The 27,748-nt window shown below is 40.0% G+C and overlaps 1 long non-coding RNA gene across 6 annotated transcripts in view; it reads left to right on the forward strand.

The window, feature by feature from the left end:
- Positions 1 to 8: 8 nt before the first annotated feature.
- The window catches only part of LOC122229532, a 43,087-nt gene continuing 15,347 nt past the window's right edge, over positions 9 to 27,748 (forward strand). For 2 of the 6 annotated variants that reach the window (XR_006207022.1, XR_006207023.1), the window contains exons 1-4: positions 9 to 132; positions 3,129 to 3,272; positions 4,449 to 4,633; positions 15,607 to 15,753. This is a non-coding gene — a long non-coding RNA (uncharacterized LOC122229532). Of the gene's footprint in view, positions 133 to 3,128; positions 3,273 to 4,448; positions 4,634 to 15,606; positions 15,754 to 16,057; positions 16,171 to 16,689; positions 16,742 to 16,890; positions 17,159 to 27,748 lie in introns of those variants that run through there. The other 4 variants (XR_006207020.1, XR_006207024.1, XR_006207021.1 and 1 more) reach the window with 4 other exon arrangements.

The raw sequence follows: 27,748 nt of genomic DNA on the forward strand, positions 1-27,748 counted from the left end.
CTGTCTCCCCACCCTGTCTCACCATGCTGGGTGGGTGAGATGTTGGGGCTAGTGGCAGGGGCCGCTGATGGACACTCCATGCTTCCACAGGATCAGGTCCAGAGGAGGGTTGCTGCAAAGAGCATCCTGGAGGTTTGTCACCTTTTGGGTTATGGGGTGGATTCAGGAAGCTATTTCTCTTTGCTTGAGGTTTTCCCTGCCACTTGGGCTAGTTGACTTCAGGGTATGTCTTCATGGACTGAAAGGTCTGGAATGGTTAATTGGGAGTGGACTGACATGATGTTCCTCTCCCTGGGCTTTTCTGCGTTGATTAAACTCTTAATGCAATGAACAAAGCACTGTATTTACAAATCATGGCAATGCCACATTTAAGGGATATCAACATTTGGAGAAAGAATTAAAGGGAAAAAAAGATAGAAGTTCAGTTAGGCATGCCTTTCAGTAGTCATTGAGTTTGTCAATTGCTGCATAGTCATTGCTGAGTTTCAGGAGGCTTCATGCATATGTCACTCTAGATATTTCTTGGCTTTTTTGTAGCTTCATGATGTTTGGCTGAGGCTCAAGCTGTTTTCCTCCCCGTGACCTCCCTTTTATCAAGAGGCTGGAACTCTACATGATCATCTTTAACTTTGCTTTTAGTATATGCTCAGTATTTCTAGAAATTGCCTTATATTTTAAGGGAGAATTTCGCTTTCCTTTACTTTTTGCAGCTTGCAAAGATTAAAAGAGAAAGGTTTCATGATCATACTACCCTATGGTATAAACACTGTCTCAGTATTTTTCCAAAAGGGAGCAGAAGTGAGAGCTGAATTTGGCTGTAGGAGTTTATTGTGTAATTTATTATCTCTCCCTGTGATTATCACCTTTATATTAGGAAAGAACATTCACTGAGTGCTAACTGTGCCAGCCACACATTGATTTTAAGTTCCTACAAATGAAAATTCTGGATCATAGGGTGTGTGTTTTATTATTATTTTTTGATAGATTACTACTAAATTACTTATTTAAATGAATGTGTCAGTTTCTACTGACACCAACAATGCATGGGAGATGCTTCCCCCCCGCCCCCATTTTCCCAATTTTCTCAAATATTCTTCTCTATCCTCCAGGCACGGAGGTTTGAGTTTTACTCCTGGATTTATAGTACGTTTTCATCACTGGTCTGTGTAAGGCTCCTTGTTGTTTTAGTTTTTTTTTTTTTTCTTAAATTTTTTTATTGAGATATAGTTTAATTACCATGAAAATCACCATTTTAAAGTGAACAATTCGATGGTTTTTAGTATATTCACAAGACTGTGCAACCATCACCACTTGCTAAATCCAGAATCCATCACCCCAAAAAGATACCCTGTACCCATTACCCATCACTTTCTATGCCCCCTTCCCACAGCTCTGGGCAACCATATATCTACTTTGTGTCTCTACGGATTTGTCTATTTTGGACATTTCATATAAATGGAATCCTATAACATATGGCTTTTTGTATCTGGCTTCTTAGCATAATGTGTTCAAGGGTCATCCATGTTTTACCATGTATCGATGTTGTATTTTTTTATGGCTGAATAACATTGTAGGTATATGCAACATTTTGCTTATCCATTGATGGCCATAGGTGTTTTTCCTACTTCTTGACTATTACGAGTAATGTTGCTGTGAACATTTGTGTTCAGGTTTTTGTATGAACATGTTTTCAGTTCTTTTGAGTATACACCTAGAAGTGGAATTGCTGGGTCATATGGTAACTCTGTGTTTAACTTTTTGAGGAAATGCCAAACTATGCATCCAAAACACATGGATTTTACATCTTTCCGTTCCTGTCAGCAATATAGGAGTTATAATTTCTCCTCAGCCTCGCAAAAATTTGTTATTGTTCTCTTAAAATTATTATTATTATAGCCATCATAGTCGGCATGAAAGTGGAATCTCAAAATTACATCTCTTTACCTAGCAATTCCAGTGATAAGGATCTCTCCCAAAGATATACTGGCAAAAAAAAAAAAAAAAAAAAAAAGAGAGTTTCACTCATTGTGTTACTTATAATAGCACTATTTTGACAGCATAAAATGAGAAACAATCCAAATACCCATCAATAGGGAACTGATCAAATAAACTAACATATATCTATACAAACCGAAACATATCCACACAGGTACATCCACTGTCTAATGCAGTTATATAAACCAATGAAAAAGACCTCTGTTGACTGTTTCAAAATGATTTCTCAAATATATTGTTGAGTACAAAAAGCCAGGTGTAGAAATGTGCATGTAATATGCTACTATTCATTTCAAGAAAGGTCTTAAGTCATTGGTTAATCTTTTCCTATGATATTGAAAAATAAACCACAAGATTAGATTTATGAGGGAGGGCAGAAAAAAGATTGAGGGGCCTATACGACCTAATTTATAGAATTGATTTTGAAACTACTTAAATATTTTACATAATTATAGGACAAAATTAAACTAAACAGCCCAATCCTAAAAATTAAAGCAAAATGAAACAAACGAATCTGTGAAGTGAATTTGTGGCACATATGAAGAGGAATTATTTTTTTTTTATTTTTTATTTATTTATTTATTTATTTATTTATTTATTTTTTATTTTTTAATATATGAAATTTACTGTCAAATTGGTTTCCATACAACACCCAGTGCTCATCCCAAAAGGTGCCCTCCTCAATACCCATCACCCACCCTGCCCTCCCTCCCACCCCCCATCAACCCTCAGTTTGTTCTGAGTTTTTAACAGTCGAAGAGGAATTATTTTAAGTTAGTTTAAAACACAGTAATTTGGTGATATATCCCTGGGAGGGGGCATTAATCCCTAAGGGGAAACAAAACAAACAAATAAAACAAAGCAAAGAGAAGTTAAATTCTTTCAGTAATGTAGTGTTGGTATTCTTATTCTGGAAATCTTATGCGGGTAAGGCTTTGTTTGTATAGTAAAGCAAACAAGGAATTAGGTTGATGTCAGTGACAATCACCATTTTGGACAACGGGGAAGGGGCATACAGATGGACAACTGATGAAGTTTAGAAAATTATGTAGTCCTGAATATGAAACTTATGACGTATCTTATCTGGGAAAAAAAAAAAAAAACCCAAACAGCAACATATTTCTTAACTCCAGCCACTGAAAAGTCCCAGAAACCATGACTTAACCAGTAGTAATGAGCCCTCCGTCTCCTGGATTGTGGTCCTGAATATTACTGAAAAGAAGCCAGGCTCTTTGGAGAAATGGATGATACCAGATGTGGGGCAGAAAATGTACAAGGTAAATGTGGGTTTAGATCTACGTTTCCCAAAACTGAACAGGTCCCCTCTGGCATCTGTTTATTAGCTGGTGGAGGTAGGACAGGAAGGACAGCTTTCCAGCAGGGCAGAGGCAGGTGTGATGGCTCAGGTGTGAAGGAATGAGACCAAATGAGCAGGTGTAGTGATGCTGTGGTACTTGAGCCTGGGGATCCTTGTTAAGACCCAAATAATCGTTCCCCCAGTTGTATGAGTGCTGGCTGCTCACAGTTCACACTTGAACCAATCTCTGGGGATTGCGTTCTGTGGAGAAAAGCTGCCTTGCCCAAGAGTACGCCCCTATTCAGGGAGCAGACCTTCCTAAATTAGGACTTTAAATGGCCATCCCAGCTACTGAGGAAGTCCGATTGGATTGGCTGAGGTTTACAGTTGAAACTATACTGTAGTTTAGCTTTTTCCTCTGCAAAATCTGATTTCCCTCACTCCCCGAGAACCCTCTCCAATAAACCTCCTGTGCACAAATCTCCATTTCATAGTCTGTTTCTTGGTGGAATCTGGCCCACGTGAATGAGTATAGGTGCTATTCTGGTTTATAAGCTCCATTCCCCATATGAGCCAATATGTTTTATTTCCTCCCACGGGAATAGCTTTCAGGAGGCCTAGCAAGGGACATACCCAGTTACAAGAATGCACTGCATTCAGAGGAGTTCAAACTATGGGTTCTCACTGGGTATTTATGGTTAATTCACAGTCCTCCCAGGCCAGGTATAGTTTACTAATTAGAGGTCATTTTTACCATGAGCAATGTTGCCTGGTAACATTGATGGCATTCCACCTTTATTAGGTTTCCAGGGGAACAGAGCTAGAAAGTTAACCCAAGGTCAGTTTTCCATAGAAAAGGAGAATGAATTTGTTAACCCTATATTTGCATTTGAAAACCCGCAAGTTTGTAAAGATAATTGAAACAGAACAAAAATCCCAACAACCCTCATTTAGGTGATACTAGAAAACTACCTTGTTATTTTGAAACCTGGCAAATAAAGGGAAAGAATAATTTATCCAGACTTGGTTATATGGATTGTGCCTTAGGATAATAAATGAGTTGATAAGGAGAGTTTTCTCTTTATAGAAGTATGCCAGCTGAGAAATGAAGAATGATGAACGTAAGATTCCATCCATTTACATTTATCTCCTACAGAAAAGATGAATCTAGGCAATATTATCGGTGACTGCTAATAGCACAAGAGGGACGACCAGACATTGTGTGCTCCGGATGGAAGTATACAGCACCACCGATGAAGTGTTCTTGCAAAGAGTTCCAGCCTGAATCTGATCAAGCTTCTAGATCTAAATACCAGTTGTTGGGGACAAGATGATATTGGGGTGAGGCAATTTGTAAAATGAAGACTGTGGAAAACTGTTTAGGACAAATGACTGTTTTTTCTTTTTTCTTTCTTTGTTTCTTTTTAATGTTTATTTATTTTGAGAGAGAGAGAGAGAGAGAGAGCGAGCATGCAGGGTAAAATCATAATAGGGGAGAGCGGCCTAGGCCTGCATTTAAGCATGTGACTCTTTTTTTTTAAACATTTTTTAAAAGTTTATTTATTTATATTGTGTATGAGTGAGAGAGAGGGGGAGAGAGAGAGAGAGGGCACAAGTAGGGGAAGGGCAGGGAGAGAGAGAGAGAGAGAGAGAGAGAGAGAGAGAATCCTGAGCAGTCTCTGCTGTCAGCACAGAGCCCAATATGGGGCTCGATTTCACGAACTGTGAGATCAACAGCCAGAGGCTTAACTGACTGAATCACCCAGGCATCCCATGACCATTGTTTTTTCAACAAAGACATTGCAAGGGACACACACACACACACACACACACACACACACACACAGATATGAAGGGGAACATTTATAAATTAAAGGGACTTAAGAGACAAGAAACATATTAACCAATTGTAATTCTTGAAACTTAATAAGATTCTGGTTTGAGCAAACTGTAAAAATATTGTTTATGGTTCAGTCGAGGGAATTTTAACACTGCCTGAAGACTGGATGATAGGAAGAAATAATTGTTAATTTTTTAGGTTTGATAATAATATTCTGGTAGTATTATTTTAAAAAGTCCTCAACGTTTAGAGATACAGACAGAAATATTTACAGATTATGTGATAGAATATCAGTTTTCCTCCAAAACATTCTAGACTGTGGGTAATGGATTTGATGAAACCAGATTGGCCATGATTTCATAACCACTGAAGCTGTGAGCATTAGGTTTAGGGGGGCTCATTATTTGGTTTCCTTTACTTTTATATGTTTGAGAATTTCCATTATAAGTAATAGAAGCATGTATACACTTAATTTTTTTTTAGAGAGACATTTTTAATTAATTAGTTAATTTTAGAGAGAGAGGGAGAGCGAGTGGGGGCAAAGAGAGAGATTCTCAAGCAGGCTCCCCACTCAGTGTGGAGCCTGACATGGGGCTCAATCCCACATCCCTGGATCATGACCTGAGATGAAATCAAGAGTTGAATTCTCAACCAACGTAGCCACATAGGGGCCCTGATACATTTAATTTTTAATATAATAATCTCACTCCTGGGAATCTATCCATAGGTATTATCCATGTATGAATGTTTAATGTAGCAAAACTAACACAAGAGAAAAAAGATTCTGCAAATAAGCCGAATCCCCAACAGTGACATATGGTTGAATAAATTGTGACACCATGCAGTCATTACAAGGAAATATTTAGAGGCAAACCAGTTCACCTTAGATGAGTTTTCAGGAATGTTGTTGCTGAATGAGAAAAGCAAGATGCACACATGAATGTAGGAGACCTCATTAAAAAAAAAAGAAAACAGGCAAAAATTCTACGTAGGCCCATTTGCATTTGTGTATATGGGAGGGTGTCCAGCAGGTCTTAACATGGTTACTTGGGGCCGGGGGGAGTGGGAAAGTGCTTTGGGTGGATGGTGGGGAGATGGGGCCGCTGAAAAATTTGGAAAAATAAAAGGCAGCTGTGATGTGCCCATGTTCTGCCGGCCGGGTGGGCTATATGGCAGGAGCATGGGCCGTGGGGCCAGCCTGCGCTGCAGTCCAGCTTTGCCGCTTGCCAGTGGTGTCACAGTGGAGAGTCCAGCAGTGTTCACGAAGCACCTCTTGTGTGCCGGTCTGGCCTGCGTGCTTGCGACACAGAGATGACCATTGCTGTTCCTGCCCCTCGGAAGCTGCCATGCTAAAGAAGGAAGAGAGTAGGTCAACATGTGTAAGTGTTTTCCACACAGGATGCTGGGGGCATATTACTTGACTTTTATGAACCTCAGTTTCCTTATCCATATAATGGGATTACAATGTCTGCTTCACAGGGCTCACATGAGGATTAAATATGTGCAACATCAGTGTAATTGCACCCTCCTGGGCCGCATCCCTCTCAACATGTTCTTATTGTCCCTCCAGGTGGGAAGATGGGTAGTGAGAGTGGGTAAGGTGGGGGAGTGCTGTCGGTCAGGAAGATAAGTCTGAGAACTAAGGCACACAAGAGTAAGGTCAAATTTAATGCTAGTTTCTGGAGGAAATAGAAGAAAGGAGGTAAATGTATTTGTTTAATCATTCATTTGGAAGCATTTGCTTAATCCACTTACATTAGACATCAGTGAGTAAAGTAGACCAAGATCTGTGCCCCTTTAGAGGTTATGTTATAATCCAGAAGGAGGAGATAAGACAATAGACATTAAAAGAAAGAAATGATTATTTGTTTTTCGGGTGTGGAGTTTGGTAAGTTCTTTATAGATTTTGGATACTAACCCTTTTTATCCGATACATCATTTGCAAATATCTTCTCCCATTCTGTTGGTTGCCTTCTAGTTTTGTTGATTGTTTCTTTGCAGTGCAGAAGCTTTTTATCTTGATGAAGCCCCAATAGTTCCTTTTTGCTTTTAATTCCCTTGCCTTTGCAGACCTGTTGAGTAAGAAGTTGCTGTGGCTCAGGTCAAAGAGGTTTTTACCTGTTTCCTCCTCTAGGGTTTTGATGGTTTCCTGTTTCACATTTAGGTCTTTCATCCATTTTGAGTTTATTTTTGTGAATGGTGTAAGAAAGTGGTCCAAGTTTCATTCTTTTGCATGTTGCTGTCTAGTTCTCCCAGCACCATTTGCTGAAGAGACTGCCTTTTTTTTTTTTTTTTTTTCCATTGGATACTCTTTCCTGCTTTGTCAAAGATTAGTTGGCCATACATTTGTGGGTTCATTTCTGGATTCTCTATTCTATTCCATTGGTCTATGTGTCTGTTTTTGTGCCAATACCATACTGTCTTGATGATTATAGTTATAGCTTTGTAGTAGAGGCTAAAGTCTAGGATTGTGATGCCTCCTGCTTTGGTTTTCTTCTTAAGTACTACTTTGGCTATTCAGGGTGTTTTGTGGTTTCACACAAATTTTAGGAAAAATGGATAGAAAACATGTGATTTATATTTGCAATAGAATACTACTTGGCAATGAGAAAGAATAAAATTTTGCCATTTGCAACAACGTGGATGGAACTGGAGGGTATTATGCTACGTGAAATAAGTCAGTCAGAGAAAGATACATGTTTTCACTTATATGTGGAATTTGAGAAACTTAACAGAAGCCCATGGGGAGAGGGAAAGGGAAAGGGAAAAGGAAAAAATAGTTTCAAACAGAGAGGGAGGCAAACCATAGAGGCTCTTAAATACAGAGAACAAACTAAGGGTTGAAGGGGGAGGGGGAAAATGGGTGATGGGCATTGAGGAGGGCACTTGCTGGGAAGAGCACTGGGTGTAAGTGACAAATCATGGGAATCTACCCCGGAAGCCAAGAGCACACTGTATACACTGCATATTAGCTAACTTGACAATATATTTAAAAAAAAAAAACAGCAAGAAATGATACTGTGTGACAATTAGAAAGTCCCATGGGAAATAGGAAAAGCAGAACAGAAGGAGTGAGTTAGTTTCCAGGGCTGTGGCAACAAAGTATCACAGACTGAGTAGTACAAGCAACAGAAATTCCTTGCCCTCACCTCTGGAGGCCAGAGGTCTGAGGTGCAGGGGTCTGGGAAGGATCTGTGCCAGGTGGCTCTCCTGGCTTTTGGTTGTTCCTTGGCTGGTGGTAGCAAAACCTCAGTCTTCACATGGCTTTCTCCCTGTGGGCATGTCCATCTCTGCGTCCCAATTTCCTCTTTTTATAAGGACACCAGTTATGTTGAATCAGGGGCCCACGTGACTCCAGCATGACTTCATCCTAACTAATTACATTGACAATGACCCTATTTCCAATAAGGTCACATTCAGAGCTACTGGGGGTTCAGACTTCAGTGTATGAATTGGCTTAACAGGAGGGGAGGTTGAAGTGCCCAAGCGGGTAAGTGGTCAGTCGTGTTAAATAGGGAAACTTGTTGAGAGGGGGTTGGAGAGAAGGCTTGCAGGAGGTAGAGAGAGGGCCATGTGGATGTCTGTAGAAGGGTGTCCCGGGTAGAGGGGACAGCTGGTGCAAAGGTACTGTGGCAGAAGCGTGCCTGGGATCTTCCCAGAGGAGCAGGGAGCCAGCGTGCCTGCAGCAGAGTGTGAGGGGTGAACCAGGAGATGAGGCCAGATAGCATCAGGCCCAGACCACGCATCCCTTGGAGGCCAGTGGAGGATTTTGGCTTTTACTCTGAGCACAGGGATTGCAGGTTCTGGTCAGAGTGCCACACTGACAGCACACTGCGGATTGGTGGGAGGCAGGAAGCCACAGCTGTGACTCAGGTGGGAGATACTGATTTAGAAGAGAGCAGTGTCCTGAGTAGAGAAGCGAGGATGGGATCTGGTACACAAGAAAAGGGATTGACATGGGAACCGGGCCTTGGTAAATATGTATAATTTAAATGCTTTCCCCTTATTGCATATTTAAAGGATCTAGCAAAATACACAACGGACAGAAGACCCTCAGTAAAGGTTAGCTTCTTTCCTCTCCCTTCCGTCCTAGAGTCTGGCCTCCTCTGCAACTGCCCCGCTGTTCTCCATTTTCAATCACTCATCTTAATCTTTACTGGCTCCTTAATCTGTAAAGAGGGAAAGTGGTATTGGCTTAAAGAAATGAATTGTAAATGGTCTTCTGAGGAATCACAGGTTTTTGAGGCAGTGCCTTGGTGTCCATGTGAATGAAAGAAATAAGTGGAGAAACTTCCAGGTATCCGTGACCATTCCCGCCCTGTCCCTGCTCCATTCCCCACTTCATCCAGAAAAACTCAGTATCCATTGTTTGTATATCGGGGCTCATTAAAGAGTTTTACTTAAAAAAAAAAAAAAGATTACTGCTTCTTAAAAACAATGAATTTTTAGAGCATTTTTCCTATTTGAGATATTTTAGAACCTTTTAAAACCAAAGGAATGAGTCTGTAATGGTAGAATTTTAGATCCTCGTTCTGCTTCTTTTGCTATGGATAGACTTTATGACTTCATCAGGTAATAATGATGATGACAATGATAACTAATACTTACCAAGGGCTAAACTCGCCTTTGTGTAGGATTCTGCATAGAAAAGTATAAAGAATGATGCTGTGCATAGTCAAAGTCATAGGTTTGTGAAGCTAAAGACCATTGGAGCTTGGAGAGCTGTTCATAATATTCTAGTTGCAACCCTCTCATTTTATTAGCAAATAACTGAGAGAAATGTTGACTTGGTCAAGGTCATCCAAGGACAGGTGGGTCTAGAGTCCAGGTGACCTATGTCCCAGGTCCCCAATTTTCCCATTACATCCTGCTCAAAGGCAGATGTGTTCAGACTGGGATATGGAGTGCCATATTACAGCTGTTGAAACAAAGGGTAGGTAGGCAATGTGTACTGAAGCCATTTGATGTGACATTTACTGTCCCTGGGAGTTTAGGTTTATAAGCTCCACCACATTTAAGAGCCTTTTAAAGTCTCTAATTGCTCATTTATCTGATGTTACAAAAACCGTCTCCACAGATACAGACTGACAGGTAAAGAGCTTGTTGAGAATTTATTTAAAATGATAAACTAACATAATGCATCTTCTCTTGAGAGACTTATCAAAAGCATCACAGTTTGTGGCAGTATTTCTTATGTAGTTATTATTGGCCGTGGCCTCCTAATTTTCTTGGGCAGTGTTTCATTTCTTGATCCCATGAACTACCACACTGTGAATAAACCTGGCAGTTCCAGTGGAGACAAGTAGATCAGAGTGCCTGGTGAAGTTTAAAAAAAAAAACCAGTTTGGGGGTTTCCCAGATCTGGGTGTGAATCCTGCCTCTGCCTCTTAGATTTGTCTTACTTTAGATAAGCACTTAACTCTAGGCCTCACTTCCGCCCCCCCCCCCCCCCCCCCCCCCCCCGTAAAATGGGAATTATAATAATACCTATGAGCGTTAGGATGGTCATGGCAATGAAGTAAGTACAATCTGTAGAAAGTCTTGTGCCCTGTCGGTCTTGTGGCAGGTGCCAGTCGGTGGACAGTCTGCTGGGAGGCAGGATGGAGCCTTGCGTTGTGCTGCAAGTGTGGGCTCTGGACCAGCAGCATCAGTGCATCCAGCTGGAGGCACGCTGGTGTGGCTTTTGAGTCAGGCTGCTTGGGGTCAAGTTTCAGTATGGTTCCTAGTTAGCTATGTAGTTTTGGATGAACCATTTAATTTCTCAAAGTTACTGTTTGTTCATCTGTGAAATCAGAAGGATGATGATAGGAATGCCTACCTCATGGGCCATTTTTACATATCAGTGAGATGCTGCGGAATTTCCCACGATGTCTGGTCTGTGAGGAGTCACCATTATGATGTGAGACTGTCATCCAGAAGCAGCAAGCCTGTGGTAAAGAAAACTAATATGACATTTTGGGATAAGGAAAGATATGTTCTATTCATATTTTCAAAGTTGCTAATACAGTGTTGGGCAAAATGCTCTCCTATGTATCTTTGGATTTTTCTCTGCATTTGTGTTTTCTCCTTTATTGATTCTTAAGGTTATAATTTTGTGCTTTCTCTCTTTCATTCCTGATTAGGCTGCCCAATGATGTATTCGTTGTATTGATTTTTTTCCCCCAAAGAAACTGCTCTTAATTTAATTCTACTATTTGTTGATCACAGATTCATGGTCTTTTGAGTTTATATTTTTCAACTTCTTTTTTTCTTTATCTTTGAACTTTTTTATGTTGAATGCTTATTTATTTTTATTCTTGTTTGTTTAATAGTATAAGTGTTTGAAGTTGTGAATTTCCCTGTAAGTACAATTTTGAATGTATCCTAGTTCTTTTTATTTTTTTAAATTTGTTCATTTATTTTGAGAAAGAGAGAGGGATAGAGTGTGCACGAGTGGGAGAGGGGCAGAGAGAGATTCCTAAGCTGGCTCTGCAGTGTTGGAGCAGAACCCAAAGCAGGGCTCCACCAGGGGCTCCACATGGGCTCAACTCACGAACCATGAGATCATGACCTGATCTGAAACCAAGAGTCAGACGTTTAGCCACACAGGCACCCTGAACGTTTCCCAGTTCTAATTGGTAATGCTATTATTTTATTTTTTAAATATTTGATAGTTGTAATTTATCTATTACCTGTGACCTAATAGTTAATTAGGAGAGATGTTTTCCCCCAAATCTGCAAGTATTTGACTTTTCTATGTTTCTGTTTGCTACTTATTTATTGTTTTATTGTATTGCAATCTTAGAATGTAGTTCTTCGCATTATAACACCTTGGAATTTATGCCCAAAAGATGATAACTTTTGTAAATGCACCATAGCAACCTAGAAAGACATAATTTTAATTATATCCTTAACATATTTTATATCTTTACTTATTTTCATATACTTGATCTGTCAGAGATCTAAAGTGTGTATTAAAACTTTCTATTACTTTCATATTTTTGTCAATTTCTCTTTGTATTTCCTATGGTTTTACTTCACTGATGTTGATGTTTTGTTATTTGATTCCTAATGGATCATGACAGTATTATCTCCACTGTGGATTGCATCCTTCATCATTGTGAAGTGGCCGCACACAGTGCTTTTGACCTTGAATTCAACTTTGTCTAATAACAGTGGTCACAATTCCTGCCTTGTCTCTGTTCAGGCTTCTGCTCCAGGTTAAGAAGCTGGTTTGGGGAAAGGAAAAGTGGTATGGCTGCCTATCCCTTTCTCAGCTCTGTCGACATTGTTTTTTGTTTCCCCATGTGGTGGAGGAACAGCCTTCCACAGGGGTCCCTGCTTCTCCCCTGGCTCACTCAAGACCAGTGTCTCCATCTCTCCTAGGAGAGAGCTCTCCAGATCCCTTTCCCTGATGTTTTCAGATTTCCTAAGCACTGGGGATGCACCAGTGAGTAACACACAGACCCTGGGTCTCAAAGCCATCTCACTGTAGTGGAGACAGTCAAAGGGAGAGGTCACAGTGTGGAATAGCAATGGTTACAACTGATGTTGCCTCTGTTCTGTATAAGTGGATGCTGTAGTCCAGTCTTCCTGAGGAAGACACGGATCAAATATAGCCTGGATAGGAGTCAGCAGGCAAATGGCAAGGACTATGAGGGCATTCGAGACAGAGAGGATGCAATGATCTAAGACACAGAGATGGCATATATATATATATCTATTTCACAAAGAAGGTAGTAGAATTTCAAAGAAGTGAAGTAACTAGCCAAATGTAAAGGTTAGTAGGTAAGAGAATCAAGATTTGAATTCATGTCTTTCTGACTCCAAAGTCTGTGCTTTGCCCATCCCAGGGTACCACTTGCCCAAATACCATTTCCCCTCTTTGGCATCCCATTTCTTTGTCTTCCTCTTGTATTTTTGTTCCTAGATATCACACTTTCTTCTGTAATAAAAAAGCTTTCACACAGAGGAGCAACAGTTTAATGTCTGAACCACTTTCTTTCCGAAGACATCTGTATCTTAATGAGATTAAAGTCAAAAGCTAAAGGAATACAACTCCAGCAGTGGAATTTCATTCCTTATATAGAGAAGGAAGTTGGGGAAGTGCCTGAGAATGTTGTCAATGCCTGAGAAGTTGCACCACTTGAGTTCATCCGAAGACTCACTATACCCTCTGCATCCCTCTTTGCCTCCTTCCTTCCTTCCCTCCTTCCTCTCTCCCCACTCTATTTCTTCCTTCCTTCCTTCCTTCCTTCCTTCCTTCCTTCCTTCCTTCCTTCCCTCCTTCCTCTCTCCCCACTCTATTTGTCCTTCCTTCCATCCTTCCTTCCTTCCTTCCTTCCTTCCTTCCTCCCCACTCTATTTCTTCCTTCCTTCCTTCCTTCCTTCCTTCCTTCCTTCCTTCCTTCCTTCTTTCCTTCCTCCCCACTCTATTTCTTCCTTCCTTCCTTCCTTCCTTCCTTCCTTCCTTCCTTCCTTCCTTCGTGTCCCTTTGCTCACACTGATTTCTAACTCCTTTGTACAAAGAAGTCTCTGACTCATCTCTTCAGTGACTGAAGCCATGGAAGAGCCCTGGACCTCTGGGAAGGAGGTGCTGATAAGGGACACAGGCTTCAGTAGTGAGAACAGAACTTTGCTCAGTTTATAGTTTTCTAAAGCCATTCCTGTTAAAGTCTCAGTTCTTCCTTCAATTCTAGGTCTTGTGAGGACTCCTCTTTCTGGAGTCCTGTGCCTTCCCTGCCTAAAAAGAGTTTTGAATTGCTGAGAATGCTGAACTTGCACTGTCAGGAGAAAGCCAGCTTCTTCCTGCTATGGACCTCAGGCTCTGCATGAGTTTCTTCTGTAAACTCGTGCTGCCCATATCAGCTCTCACCCTCACATCCCTTTGATGTGGAAGGCATTCTGAGGCCCTGACTCTGATTTTTCACTGCTCCGGGGGTGCATCTGCAATGTGGAGGTGGGGATGGGAGGGGCCTTCTCTCAGGTTTGTCAGAGTTCCTGTTTCAGGGAGATAGGTGGCCTTGCCAGGAGATGGTCAGTGAGAGCCTTCTTGCTCACAGACATTTTATTCTGTGGCTCAGCTTTTAGTGAGTTCTACTCATTGAGCATTGACAGGCAGTTGCATATTTACTAGAGAACTTCCAAATTCCAGTGATTGTTGCTTTGAAACCCAGGGATTCCCTAACAGTTGACATGAATTATTCCCGACAGAATTTTCTTTCAGGGCCCACTCAGTCATTCCAACACACACACACACACACACACACACCCCATCTTGGAAAGCTAGAGTGTGGCCAGGATGTGCTTGCTGCTTTGGGAAATGTAGAAATACAGGCTCTTTATCACATCACTTAATTTATACTTTTACCTACACTGAATATATTTTTCAAACCTAAAATCAGGGTATATGGTGGAACACTGAGGGTTTTTGTTTGGTTTGATTTTGAAGTAAAAGAATATCATATCAAAACCTGCTATGGGGCATCTGGGTGGCTTAGTCCATTAAGCATTGGTTCAGGTCGTGATCTCAGGGTTTGTGAGTTTGAGCCTCACGTCTGGCTCTGTGCTGTTAGCACAGAGCCTGCTTCAGATCCTCGGTCAACCCCCCTCTCTGCCCATCCTTTCTGGTTATCTCTTTCTCAAAATAAATAAATAAGCTTTAAAAAAACCTGCTTAAGTAGAAAAAAGAAAAAAATTGTTTCATTTAACAGGACCATACAGTTATAGTTTCAGACATTGCTGAATTTAAGGACTCAGTTTCTTTCCACATCTCTGCTCTGCCTCTTTCTGTCTTGACTAGAGCCTCAGGTTTCATGTGGTATAACATGATGGTGGGAACAAATCTCCAATGCTTTCCTCCCCACAGTTTAAATCCAGAAATGAAAATACCTGTTTCCCCGAAACTTAACTACATTTTCATTGGCTCTTGTTGGGTCATGTGACCATTCCTAAGCAAATGGCTAGGGCCATGGAAATGCAGTGTGCTGATTGGCTTAGACTCAAGTTTTATGTTCAACCCTGGAGCTGGGGTTGGCTCCACTCAGAGGATGGGGTCTGAGTGTGGGAGGGGCTAGTTCTCCAGAGGGAGGCAGGGGTTAGTGAGGAGCAGAGTGGCAAATGGGTGGTGGGGGTGAGGGTGGGGCAAAAGCTGTAGGTATTCACCACACCTGATCTGACCAAAAATTTTGAACTTCTAGACCTAAAACCAGCTTGAGAGAAGTAATTTCATGTCAGTGTATTGTCATTTCTGGAACATATTTTTCTTTGTGCAATGACAAGCCTGTCATAGAACTTCAGTGATTTATCGTGGCTGAACTGCTACCTCAATCCCTATGGTCTTTATAATTATTTGGTAATATCTCCCAGGGAAAACCAGCAGAGAAGAAACAGTGTCTCACCCAGTCTATATATTGTTGGCAATTTTGAAAGAGATTGTTTTGAAAACCTATTTATTATATGTGCTGAGAACTTATAAGCTTTCAACACTTTCCAGGGAAGTGTGAAGTGCTTTGAAGGCTGCCAACAAAATGCCAAGTCAGCCCACTGACAGAAAAAGGAAGAGAAACCTTTGGAAAATACATTATTGTTTCCCATTAGCTTACTTTCCATCTGAATCTGAGCACCTGACCTGAGGAAGGAGGTAAGAGAGGATAAAGGCATGAAATGCTGAGCAAGCCTTTTACTAATGGTTTCAGTGGGAGAGACGCCACCTTCATCATTGAAATTCTAAGGGAAATACCCATAGCTTCAAAGATGTTGGACTGCTTCTTCTTGCAGTGCAAAACTTTACAGGGTGAAAAATAAATTTCAGCATAAATTTCTTTGGGCATCTTTTATTAACAGACTCAGGCTAACCAAGTGATTCCTCAAAAGCTCATCAAATTTCCAAGAAGGAAAGCAAACTATTAATCATGAAATATTAATTATTATTTCACATATTTTAGAGTGAACATAGAATGACGAATTTGTTCTAGGACAGTGAGTGATCTGAGAGTGTTGGGAAGAGGGAGCCATGCCGTGTAGACCAGAAAGCAGGGCAATGGAGGAATGGATCCAAGTAAGTAAGCAATTCATTCCACAAGCTCCCATGAAAAACTTCTATTCAGTAGATGCAGGGTCTCAGTGCCATAACTATCACAAACAACACAGTGATAAACATTCTTGCATGGTTATCCTTGTCCTTGGATTGTGTAAGAGTTTCTTCCAGGTAAGGACGAAGGTGTGGGGCCGCTGCTTGTCAATCATGTCTGCTGTGTGCCCCCTCAAACACAGCAACACCAGTTACTCTTTTCTCAGCCAGGCATTAGATAGTAATTGTTTAATTTTTTGTCAATAAATGGGTGTTTTATCATGGCATCAAATATTGTGTCCTCCTGAGGGGGAAGTAACCAGAAGCTCATGACTATTGAGATCACTGGATAAAACATGGCATTTTTTTTTTCACTGTACAATCTCTGGTTACCAGTGAGGTAAAAAAAAAAAAAAAAAAAAAAAAAAAAAAAAATTCATAAACTCATCAATAACCTGGGGTTTCCTTTCCTGTGATTTCCCCATATATATTGTTTGTATTTTTTAGATTTCTTGGCTTCTTGTTGCTGATACAATAGAGAATAAAGAAGTGTATGTATGTAAGTCACATTTTTTAAACCATTGTCCTATTGATATATGGGCCATTTCAGTTTGAAATAAAGCAGTATGTCAGTTTATTATTTAAAATGTATCACTATAATTCACCATTGCAAAAGACTAACAAAGAAATAAAATTTATTCATCCCAGTAGATACAGAAAAAAACATTTGAGAAAATACAACAACATGTGATGAAAACTCTCAGGAAACCAGGGATAAATGGAATTTCCTCAACCTGACAGAGCATTTATGAAAGACCTGCAGTTAACATCATATTTACTGGTGAAAGATTGAATAATTTCCCTCTAGGTTGGGAAATAAGGGAAAGCATGACCACTTTCACCACATCTATTTGACATTGTACTGGAAGTCATAGCCAGTGCAATAAGACAGGAAAAAGAAGTAACAGATAACATATATTGGGAAAGAAATAAACTGTATTCCCAGATGACATAATTGTCTCCATAGAAAATCTTAATAAATCTATTAAAAAGCTATTAGAACAACTAAGTAATTTTATGGGCTTATAGGACATAAGGTCAAAATGTACAAAATGTACAAAAATAAATTGTATTTCCCTATATTAGCAACAAAAGTATCAGACTTGAAATTAATAATGCCTTTTAAAATAACATCAAAAATATAAAATCATTTAGAGAAAATATAAAATATTTATGGAAAACATTTACACACAAAATCTGTACATATTGAATATATTTTTAGTGTACTGAAAAATATTTGCTGAGAAAAATTTTTAATACTTAAGAGACTTCCAGTTTATGGTTCTGTAGTAAAGATATTGGAAGTCTCCACTCTGTCCTAACAACAGGTAAAAAGCTAAATGAGCAAAAAATCAACAACTCTTCTTAGATCCATAGGAGAGGGGAGGACACAGGACACAGGGCCAGTTACTACACCCAAGACTTGTGAGGCAGACATGCAAATGCAGGGAGTCACGACTAGAAAGCAGCACAGGAACCAGTGCCGGGGTAGGAATCCCTGAACTATAATTGACAAACTGCTGGAGGCTCAGTGTGGACAAGTATGAGAGTTAAAAGCTCCAGGAGGACCCCAGTCATAGGGGAGGATCTCATAATTCTATGAGATTTATCTCTAGGAGTTAGACTACTTTCCCACAGTAAATATCCAGGAAAAGTCCCCTTGTGATTCTGGCAGGCAGAAGGGAAAAGGAATCATTTTGAAATATGCCTGGGTACTCTGTTCTTAACAAGGTCTGCACTCAGGGGAAACTAGTTAACCAGAGCTTAACTTGCTGGGGTATTTTTCAGACTGACTGGGGGAAAGGGAGAGCATGAGTTCTAGCTGGCTGTAGCAGTCTTGTCCCACCTCAGGTGGGGAAGAAAAAACCAAGAAACACATGTGAAGTTCAAAGTCAAGAGGCCCAGGCTCAGGAAAAGACTAAGACCTAATCACAGGACTGTAGAAAGCTTTCCCTCCCATCACACCTCATGACCACATTACTAAAAGCCTATTTACAGCAGTTCCTTCTACCCAGTGCATCATATCCAGCTATGAAGAACAAATTACAAGGCATACCAAGAGGCAAAAAACACACTTGAGAGACAGAGCAAGCATCAGAACCAGACATGTCAGGGATGTTGGAATTATCACACCAAGGATTTAAAATGATTATGATATTTTATTTTATTTTATTTTATTTTTTTATGTTATGTTATGTTATGTTATGTTATGTTATGTTAAGGGAAGCTAATGGATAGATTGTATGCAAGAACAGATGGTATATGTAAGCAGAGACATCGAAGTCGTAAGAAAGAACCAAAAAGAAATGGTAGAGATGAGGAACACTAAGAGAAATTTAGATTGCTTTGATGGGCTTATTAGTAGATTGGATACAGCTGAGGAAAGAATCTGTGGCTAGAGGCAATTTCAGTGGAGTCCTTCAAGACTGAAAAGCAAAGAGAACAAAGACTGGAAAAAACGGAACAGGATATCCAAGGACTATAGGACAACTACAAAAGGTATAAAATACAAATAATGGTAGTACCAGGAGGGAAGGGAGATTGAAAGGAACAGAAAAAATATTTTAAGCAATAGTGACAGAAAATTTCCCAAATTAATGTCAGGCATCAAACCACAGATCCAGAAAGCTTAGAAAACACCGAGCAGGATAAATGCCAAAAAGCTACACATAGGCATATTATTTTCAAACTACAGAAGATCAAAGATAATGAAAAATTCTGAAAGAAGCCGGAGGGGGAAGAAATCTTATCTATAAAAGAACAAGATTATATCTGACTTCTCAGAAACCATGAGAGCAAGGAGAGTGTAGTCAAATATTTAAAATATTGAGGAAAAAAATTGACCTAGAATTCTGTACCCTGTGAAATTATCCTTCAAAAGTGAAGGAGAAATTAAGACTTTCTCAGACAAACAGAAATGGAGAGAATGTGTTTCCAGTATACCTACCTTGCAAGAAATGTTAAAAGAAGTTTTTTAGAGAGAGGAAAAATAGTACATAGGTCGGTAACTTGGATCTAAACAAGAATACTGAGGAAGGAAAATACTGAAGAAGGAATACATGAAGGTAAAGTAAAAACTTATTTTTCTTATTTTTAATTGATCTAATAGGTAACAGTTCATTTAAAATGACTTGTGTCATAGGGGCGCCTGGGTGGCTTAGCTGGTGAAGCATCTGACTTCAGCTCAGGTCATGATCTCACGGTTCGTGGGTTCAAGCCCCGTGTCGGGCTCTGTGCTGACAGCTCAGAGCCTGGAGTCTGTATTGGATTCTGTGTCTCCCTCTCTCTCTCTGCCCCTCCCCCACTCATGCTCTGTCTGTCTCTCTCTCTCAGAAAAAAAATAAAATATTAAAAAGTGATTTCTATTGTATTTGATTATACATGCCTATGTATGTATCTTATATGTATATATATGCTTATGCATGCTTAAAAAAGATTTAAGAAATAGAGTAATATGAGTAGGTTTATGAATTTGAAGACTTAGTATTGTTACAATGTCAATTCTCCTGAAATTGATCTGTAGATACAAAACAATTCTAATCAAAATCATAGTAGGCTCCTTACAGCTTCTTTCACAAGCTCATTCTATAATTTTTATAGAAATTCAAAAAACCTAGAATAACCAAAGCCATTTTTGCAGAGAAGAATAACAGGGGAGAATGCGCAGTACCTAATTTCCAAACTCACTACGTAAAACTACAGTAATCAAGGTAGTGTGGATTTGTCATAAAGATAGACATATAACGCAATGAAATGGAAGGAAAAATTCAGAAATGGACACATATATACATGTTCAATTGATTTTCAACAAGGTGCTGTGAAAATTCACTGGAGAAAATCTAGTCTTTTCAACAAATGGAGTGGAAGCAATTGGATAGTTATATGGGAAAAAAAATGAACCTTCATCTTGACCTCATATAATATATAAATAGGAACCCAAAATGGGTCATACTGTCATATAAAAGCTATAACTATATGAAATTTCTAGAAGTAAACAGAAAATGTTTGCGACCCTGGCTTAGGTAAAGATTTCTTAGATAAAGCACAAAAAAGTAGAAACTATAAAAGAAAAAGATTGATAAATTGGACTTCATGAAAATGAAACGTTTTGCCCTTTGAAAAACCCTGTTAAGAAAATGGCAACACAAGCCTCAGACTGGGAGAAAATATTTGTCAACCATATATTGGGTAAAGGACTTGGATTCAGAATATTTAAAGAACTGTTAAAACTTAGTATTAGGAATCCAAACAACCCAGTTAAAAAAAAAATGGACAAAGATTTAGTAAGACCCTTTTTACCAAAGAAGATATAGGTATAGCAAATAAACATATGAAAGGATGATTAACATCAGTTGTCCTAAAGGAAATTGAAATTAAAACTGCTTGAGAGGGGCCCCTGGGTGGCTCAGTCAGTTAAGCATCTGACTTTGACTCAGGTCATCATCTCATGGTCTGTGAGTTCAAGCCCCGCATCAGGCTCTGTGCTGACAAGTCAGAGCCTGGAGCTTGCTTCCCATTCTGTGTCTCCTTGTCTCTCGGCCCCTCCCATGGTCATGCTCTGTCTCTCAATAATAAATAAACTTAAAAAAAAAAAATTTTTTTTTTAAAAGACTGTCTGTGCCAAGTGCCACAGAGGACGTGGAACAACCGGCCTGCTTGTCAATTGCTAGGGGGAGAGCAAAATGCCGTTGCCACTTTGGAAAATTCACATTCCTTATAATGTGAAACATACATCTACCATATGACCCAGCCATTGCAGTTTTGGATATTCATCCTTGAGAAATAAAAACATATTCTGAATAAATGTTTTTACATAAAGTTTGTAACAGTTTTATTCAAAATAGACAAAACCTGTAAACAGCACAAATGTCTGTCAGGTGAATGGAGAAATGAACTGTTGTATATTCACCCAATGGAGTACTACTCAGCAATAAAGAGGAACAAGCTAATGGTAGATGCAAGAATGGAATTGAATTTTAAAAGCACTATGGTAAGCAAAAGAAGGAGGACTCCAAAAACTATATACTTTAACCTTCCATTTTATGACATTTTAGAAAGAGCCAAAGTGTAGCGACAGGATGCACATCAGTAGCCTGAAGCAAGGAACTTTTGCACTGTGGGGTCCACCTATACACGGATATTTTTTAATAAATAAATTACAATATTGTAAATGTATGTTTTCTTCCTTGAAATTTTTCCTCGAACTCACGGACCGCGCGAGATCATGACCTGAGCTGAAGTCGGCTGCTTAACCAACTGAGCCACCCAGGCGCCCCTCCTTGCAATTTTCTTAATGACATTTTCTTTTCGGTAGCTTATGTTATTGGAAGAATACAGTATATAATGTGTATAACATACAGAATATGTGGTATTGACTGTTATGATGTTATCATATATGTTATTGATAAGGCTTTTGATCAACCGTAGGCTATTAGTTCAGTTTTGGGGGAGTAAAAAGTTATACTGGGATTTTCAACTGTGGGCGGGGGTTGGCAGTCCTAACCCCCGATGTTGTTCAAGGGTCAACTATATATCTTGACTATGGTGGTAGTTACAAGATTGCACACTTTTGTCAAAACTCACCACACTGTGCACTTAAAATGAGTGACTTTTTGTAAGTTACACTGCAATAAATCTGATTTTTAAAATTGTTGAAGCATCTATTGTGTTGATACAATGTTTTTGTGTTGTTGTGCAGGGAATCGGGTGGAGGAGTGCTGTAGGACCTGGGTTAGGGAGGTGGTGGGGTATGGTGAGGTTGGAGGTCAGGTCGGCAGCCTGGGTTGCCCAGGTGCCAACAACTCTCTGGAAGGTTCCCACTTCTCTAGCACATCATGGGAGTGTGATGTCACATTTCTTTCTGCTGGAGTCCCCATCACTACCTGGGATCCACATTTGACTGCCCAGGTGAAACCCCCAATGGCTAGCTGGTTAAGGAGTAGTGAGCCCCAGAGCAGATGGAAAGGGGCGGAAGGGAAAATATTGCTGTTTTTGTTAAGGAGAGAGAACAGTGGTCTCAGAGCCAGGCCAGGGCAGCATCTGCCCCGGGGACTTGTGCTGATTGTCTGACCTGGGCCCCTTCCTCTGTCGATGGACTGACTGATTTGGCCAAGTATTTTCCTGAGCCTGGCCCTCTGTGACTCGCCAGGGCTATGGTGCGACTCATTTCAAGGTTCTCACTGCCCAGTGGGGAAAGCAGACATGGGCATAAGTAATTGTCATAACGCATTTGGTGAGGGCTGTGATACAAAGATGTAGGCAGGAGAGAACAGGGGCCAGGACTCTTGAACCTCAGCACTTTCACCTATTAAATGTGGGTGACAGCAATAGCAACCTCCCAAGATCATTGTGAGGCACTAACAGAATATCGAACACTGCATTTTCCAACTCCACATTGCTCAAGCTGCATAAGGAAGCAGCATTCACAGCATGTTTCTGATCTGTGCGAGGCTCTGGCTGGCTTAGCCCCATATTTCCTGGATGGAGTATATGGCTTGCGTCTGAATAAACTAAATCATAATAATAGCTACCAGGTGTTGTGCAAACATTATACAATTTCATCCTCATAAACATCGTGCAGGATCTATACCATTAGCCCTATTTTACCCAGGAGAAAAGCAAGTCTCCTAAAAGTTATAGACTTGTCAAAAGTCACCCAGCCAGTGAGCACTGATTCTGATGGAAGATGGACAGAAAGGCAGGACCCCCTGTCTTCCTTTTTCCTCTTAGTCTTACCCCTGGCTTCCTTATCCTCTTGTTGTTATCCGGGATCACACACCTAAAAGCCTGCAGGAGCCAGGTAGGTGTTGTAGAAGAGGGAGATAGAGAGTGTCAGACAGTTAGGAGGGTGGGGCTGTGGGGGGCTGGGCTGTGGGGGATGTACCCCGTCTAAATCAGCAGCTCCTCAGCTCCAGCCAAGTTTTGCCAAACACGAGTGCCAGCTCCATGTGGCTAGCTCCCTTGGTTTTCCAAGAGAAGCAGAAATCTGAATCTAAAAGTGAACGCAGCAGTGAAATATTCTGAGTTTTAATTGTTAAATACTTTCAAAATTAACAAAAACTTTGCATTGAGGGTCTAACGAAGCACATTGTGGGTTAGATTAGGCCCAAAATTTGCAACATCTGGTCTACATAATTTTATTGTAATGTGATATTAAGAAGAACAACAACAACAAAAAGGAATTTGCCATAGGCTATGTTCAAAGATGTGACATATTGTATTGGAGTTTTGGATCATATGCTACTTTAAACCATTTTCATTGGTGTATTAGGGTTTTCCAGATAAATAGAATCAATAGGGTGTGTGTGTGTGTGTAGGAGAAAGAGATGGAGATTTATTTAAGGAATTGGTTGATGAGGCTATAGAGACCCAGGAGAGAGCCAGTGTTGCAGTTCAAGTCTGAAGGCTGTCTGCTGCACAATGCCGTCTTTCACAGAGGAGACCTTCAACTGATTGGACGAGGCCCACCCACATGAAGGAGGACATTGTACTTTACTCAAAGTCTACTGATTTAAATGTTACTGTCATTCAAAAGCACTGTCATAGAAACATCCAGAGTAATGTTTGACCAAATATCTGGGCACTGTAGCCCAGCCAAGCTGACACATAAAATTAACTATTGCAGGAAATTGGTAATTTCCTTATTATTTCCACATGCTCAACCTAGTCTGTGTTATGTATTCCTAGGGGTGGAATTTAGTTTTTTTATGTAGTATATGATCATTTTTATTTATTCTAGGAATCTGGCAGTGAGTGCATCACAATGAGTCCTAGTAGTGAGATGCCCCAGTTTATGCACTGTGGTAGGTGTACTAGTCGGGGTTCTCCAGAGAAACAGAGTCAGTAGAAGATCTATCTATCTATCTATCTATCTATCATATATACAATAAGAATATATATCTATTTTATATATAATAAGAATGAATAACTGAATAAAGATATTTATTAGAAGGTATTGGCTTATGAGATTGGGAGGCTGAAAAGTCCCATGATCCTCTGCAAACTGGAGTACTCAGGAAGGCCAGTGGTGTACTTTGAAGGTCTGTGAACCAGAGATCCAATGGTGTAGATTATGGTTGGAGTCTGAAGGCCTATAATGGAGAAGTAACTTCCTTTGGGGTCTTGAGCACTGATTGTCTGAGCTATGATTAGCTGTCCTACATTTGGGGACTATATTCCATATGAGTTGTCTTTAGAACACAACCCCACCAAACACCCAGCGAACTGAGAAATGGGGGGGAGCAGCCTTTGTTTCAGACTCTGTAGCCCTAACACAATAATTTTCAAGGGAAAGGCTGAAGCTGGGCCATTTGCTGCTGCTTGGACAACAGGCCTCTGGGTTAAAAGCCAAAAGGCTAATGACCTTGACGGCTAAAACTTTTGAGTCAGTGAGTGGAAATGTCACCTGGCTACAAGTCTTTGGTAGTGTTTAGTGAATGGACAGAATACCTTAGTCTGCATGCATATCCCTCATTTGTGAATGCAGGCTTCAAGGTAAGAATTCTAGTTCAAGATTGTGTCATGGGAAGACTATGAACTCACCTCCTCCATGGAACACGCCAAATAATAACATGAAGAACTGAGGGCAGACTGAACTGCTGTTGAAGGACCAAAGACAGAACAGCAAAAGAACAGCAAGAGAGGTGGACATATGGTAACAAAGGGAACCCCCCACCCCCAGTGCTGCGAGCAGCAGTGGGGAGGGACAACACTGAGGGAACAGGAGCAGAAGAGATTCTTCTGTCCTTGGGCACAGAAAAAAGCTGCAGTTTAAAAGAACAACTAGCATATAACAGAGATAACACTAGGACTCTGCCAAGTGGCGGAGGAGCCCCAGGAAATCTCTGCAGGTCAGAGGGACTGGAGAATGACACGGTTTCTGTTCCCGCCTCACTTGCAAAGCTTGGATTGGAGCAGGGTCCGGACACTCCGGCGGGTGGGTCCAGGTGTGTCTGTGAATTGCACCTTTAGTGAGCCCAGGGTCCACAGGCCCACACCAGTCCTAGATGCACTGGACAGAGGAAAAGCTGTGGTTTAGAGGTGCTGGGGAACTGGGGAACTGTGGTCTCTCCCTCCATCAAGAGTTCAGACCAGAGCAGGGTCTGGCTGCCATAAAGGGCAGGTTCAGAGGCCATAATCTGAGGGTCCCGATGCCATAACTGGCAGGTCAGATCATCACAGAGGGCTTGGGACCTTAGTAAGCCCAGGGTCTGCAGTCTCACACCAGCCTTAGTCACACTGAAGCACTAAATAAATAAATAAATAAATAGATAGATAGATAGATAAATGCTGTGGATTAAAAGGGCTGAGGAACTGCAGGAATGTTCTCTTTTCCTCTACCTTAGCAGGGTCCAGCTCCTGGCAAGCTTGTGACCTCAGTGAGTCTGGGGTCCACAAGTCCACACTAGCCACCCTGTGGTGCTGGGGCACAAAGAAGCTGTGATTTTGTGTTTTGCTTTGTTTTTACTGTTTTATTGTATTTTTTTGACTTTTTTAGAATTTATCTTGCTTTGTTCTTATTTTTTTTCATTTTGGCTTTATTCTTTCTTGTTCTTTTTTCTTTTTTTTCTATTATTTTATTTTTTCTATATTATTATTATTTCTTTATTCTTTGTGTAAAAAGTCATGGTTTAAAAGAGTAATAACTAGCATATATATAGTCATAGCTCCAGCCAGCGACCAAAAGTCATCAAGTATACCCAGTCTTTGTAGGGGTCACCATATACAAGACCATTCTTTCAACTTTAGGAGAAATAGTCACTTTTCCTAATTCATAGAAACAAACATAGAAAGCCAAGCAAATTGGGGAGACAGAGGAATGTGCTCCAAAAGAAAGAATAAGAAAAATCCTCAGTAAAAGAATTGAATGCAAGAGATAAGCAATATGCCTGATAAAGAATTCAAAGTAATGATTATAAAGATACTCATTGGGCTGGAGAAGAGGATGGAAGAACTCAATGACACTGTCAATAAAGAGATAGAAAGTGTTAAAGAGAACCAATCAGAGTCAAAGAATACAATAACAAATAAAAATCACACCAGAGGGAATCAACAGCAGATTACAGGATGCAGAAGAATGTACCAGTGATGTGGAAGACAGGGTAATGGAAAGCATGCAAGCTGAACAGCAAAAAGAAAAAAGGATGCAAAAAAAAAAAAAAAAAAAAAAAGATGAGGATAGATTAAGAGATCTGTTGGACAACATCAAGTGAACAAACATTATAAGGGTCCCAGAAGAAGAGCAAGAATGGTATAGAAAAGTTATTTCAAGAAATAATAACTGAAAACTCCCTAGCCTAAGGAGGGAAATAGATGTCCAAACCCAAGCAGCACAGAGAGAATGGCAAATAAAAATGAACCCAAGCATGTCCACACCATGGTACATAATCATTAAAATGTCAAAGGTTAAAGATAGAATCCTAAAAGCTGCAAGAGAGAAACAGAAAGTTTACCTACCAGGGTAAACCTAGAAGACTATGAGCTGATTTTTCAGCAAAACTTTTGTAAGTTAGAAGGGAGTTTTCTTGCTGCTTTTTTGGCTATATACTCTTTGATTGACTTTTCACATGTCAATAATTTTGTAATATCACTGTTTACAGACAGAATTAAATGGTAATTCAGTCTTTCCTCTAGCATGGTTGATTCAAATTTCCTTTTTATTATTGATAATTTTAGATATGTTTTTTTGGCTTAATAATTTATTTTTGGAATGTCACGTAAATTTTTAGGATTGTTGTGTCATCTAATGACATATGTGCTTAAATTTATTCGTGCTTAACATCACAAAATTGGACAGTGTATGTAATTAGTATTACAACTGGTCCTGTATATAATTTCTACATTCTTTGAGACATCATTTTATCTCCTGTCTTCTTTAATATGTCAAAGATTTTTACCCAATCCAACTGATATGCCCTGAGAGGAATTGACCAAAGTATATTTAAAATGCTTAAAAATAAGTGAATGAGAAAAAAAGTGAAAAATTTAAAAGGCTTTAAAGGAGCTACACAGATACATTGAATATGAAGAATTACACGTGTGATAAATATCTATTTGCCAAAGATGCACATTCAGAGGAATTGCGTGCTCTGGTCAGCTGCAGCTTGCTTGGTGGGAGAAGACATGATCGCCAAATCATGCTCTTGTTCCAGCCAGAGTCCTTCAGAGGCTTCAATAGGAATTGAATTGCGTTTCTGTGACTTAACACCTGCCCACCCTGCTTGGTGCCACAGAAATGGTATTGAGGGTGAGAGCAAGAGAGGGCTTGTAACATGGTCCCATATGCCTGACTTTTGTATGGAAATAGTTCTCCTTACCAACTAGTACACTTGTATTTTATGGAAACTAAAAATATTGTGCTGAATATATTTCTCTTTTTGCTTTGGACACTTGGAATCTCCCATCGAATTGTGTGACCTTAGTAAGAGTGAAGGACCATGTAATGTCCATTTTTAGGAATTGTGGCTTCAGTGCCTTATTCTGATGGTTGCTAATCAATTACTCAGTT

Source organism: Panthera leo, chromosome C2 (assembly GCF_018350215.1).
Source record: "Panthera leo isolate Ple1 chromosome C2, P.leo_Ple1_pat1.1, whole genome shotgun sequence".
Taxonomy (NCBI): Eukaryota; Metazoa; Chordata; class Mammalia; order Carnivora; family Felidae; genus Panthera; species Panthera leo.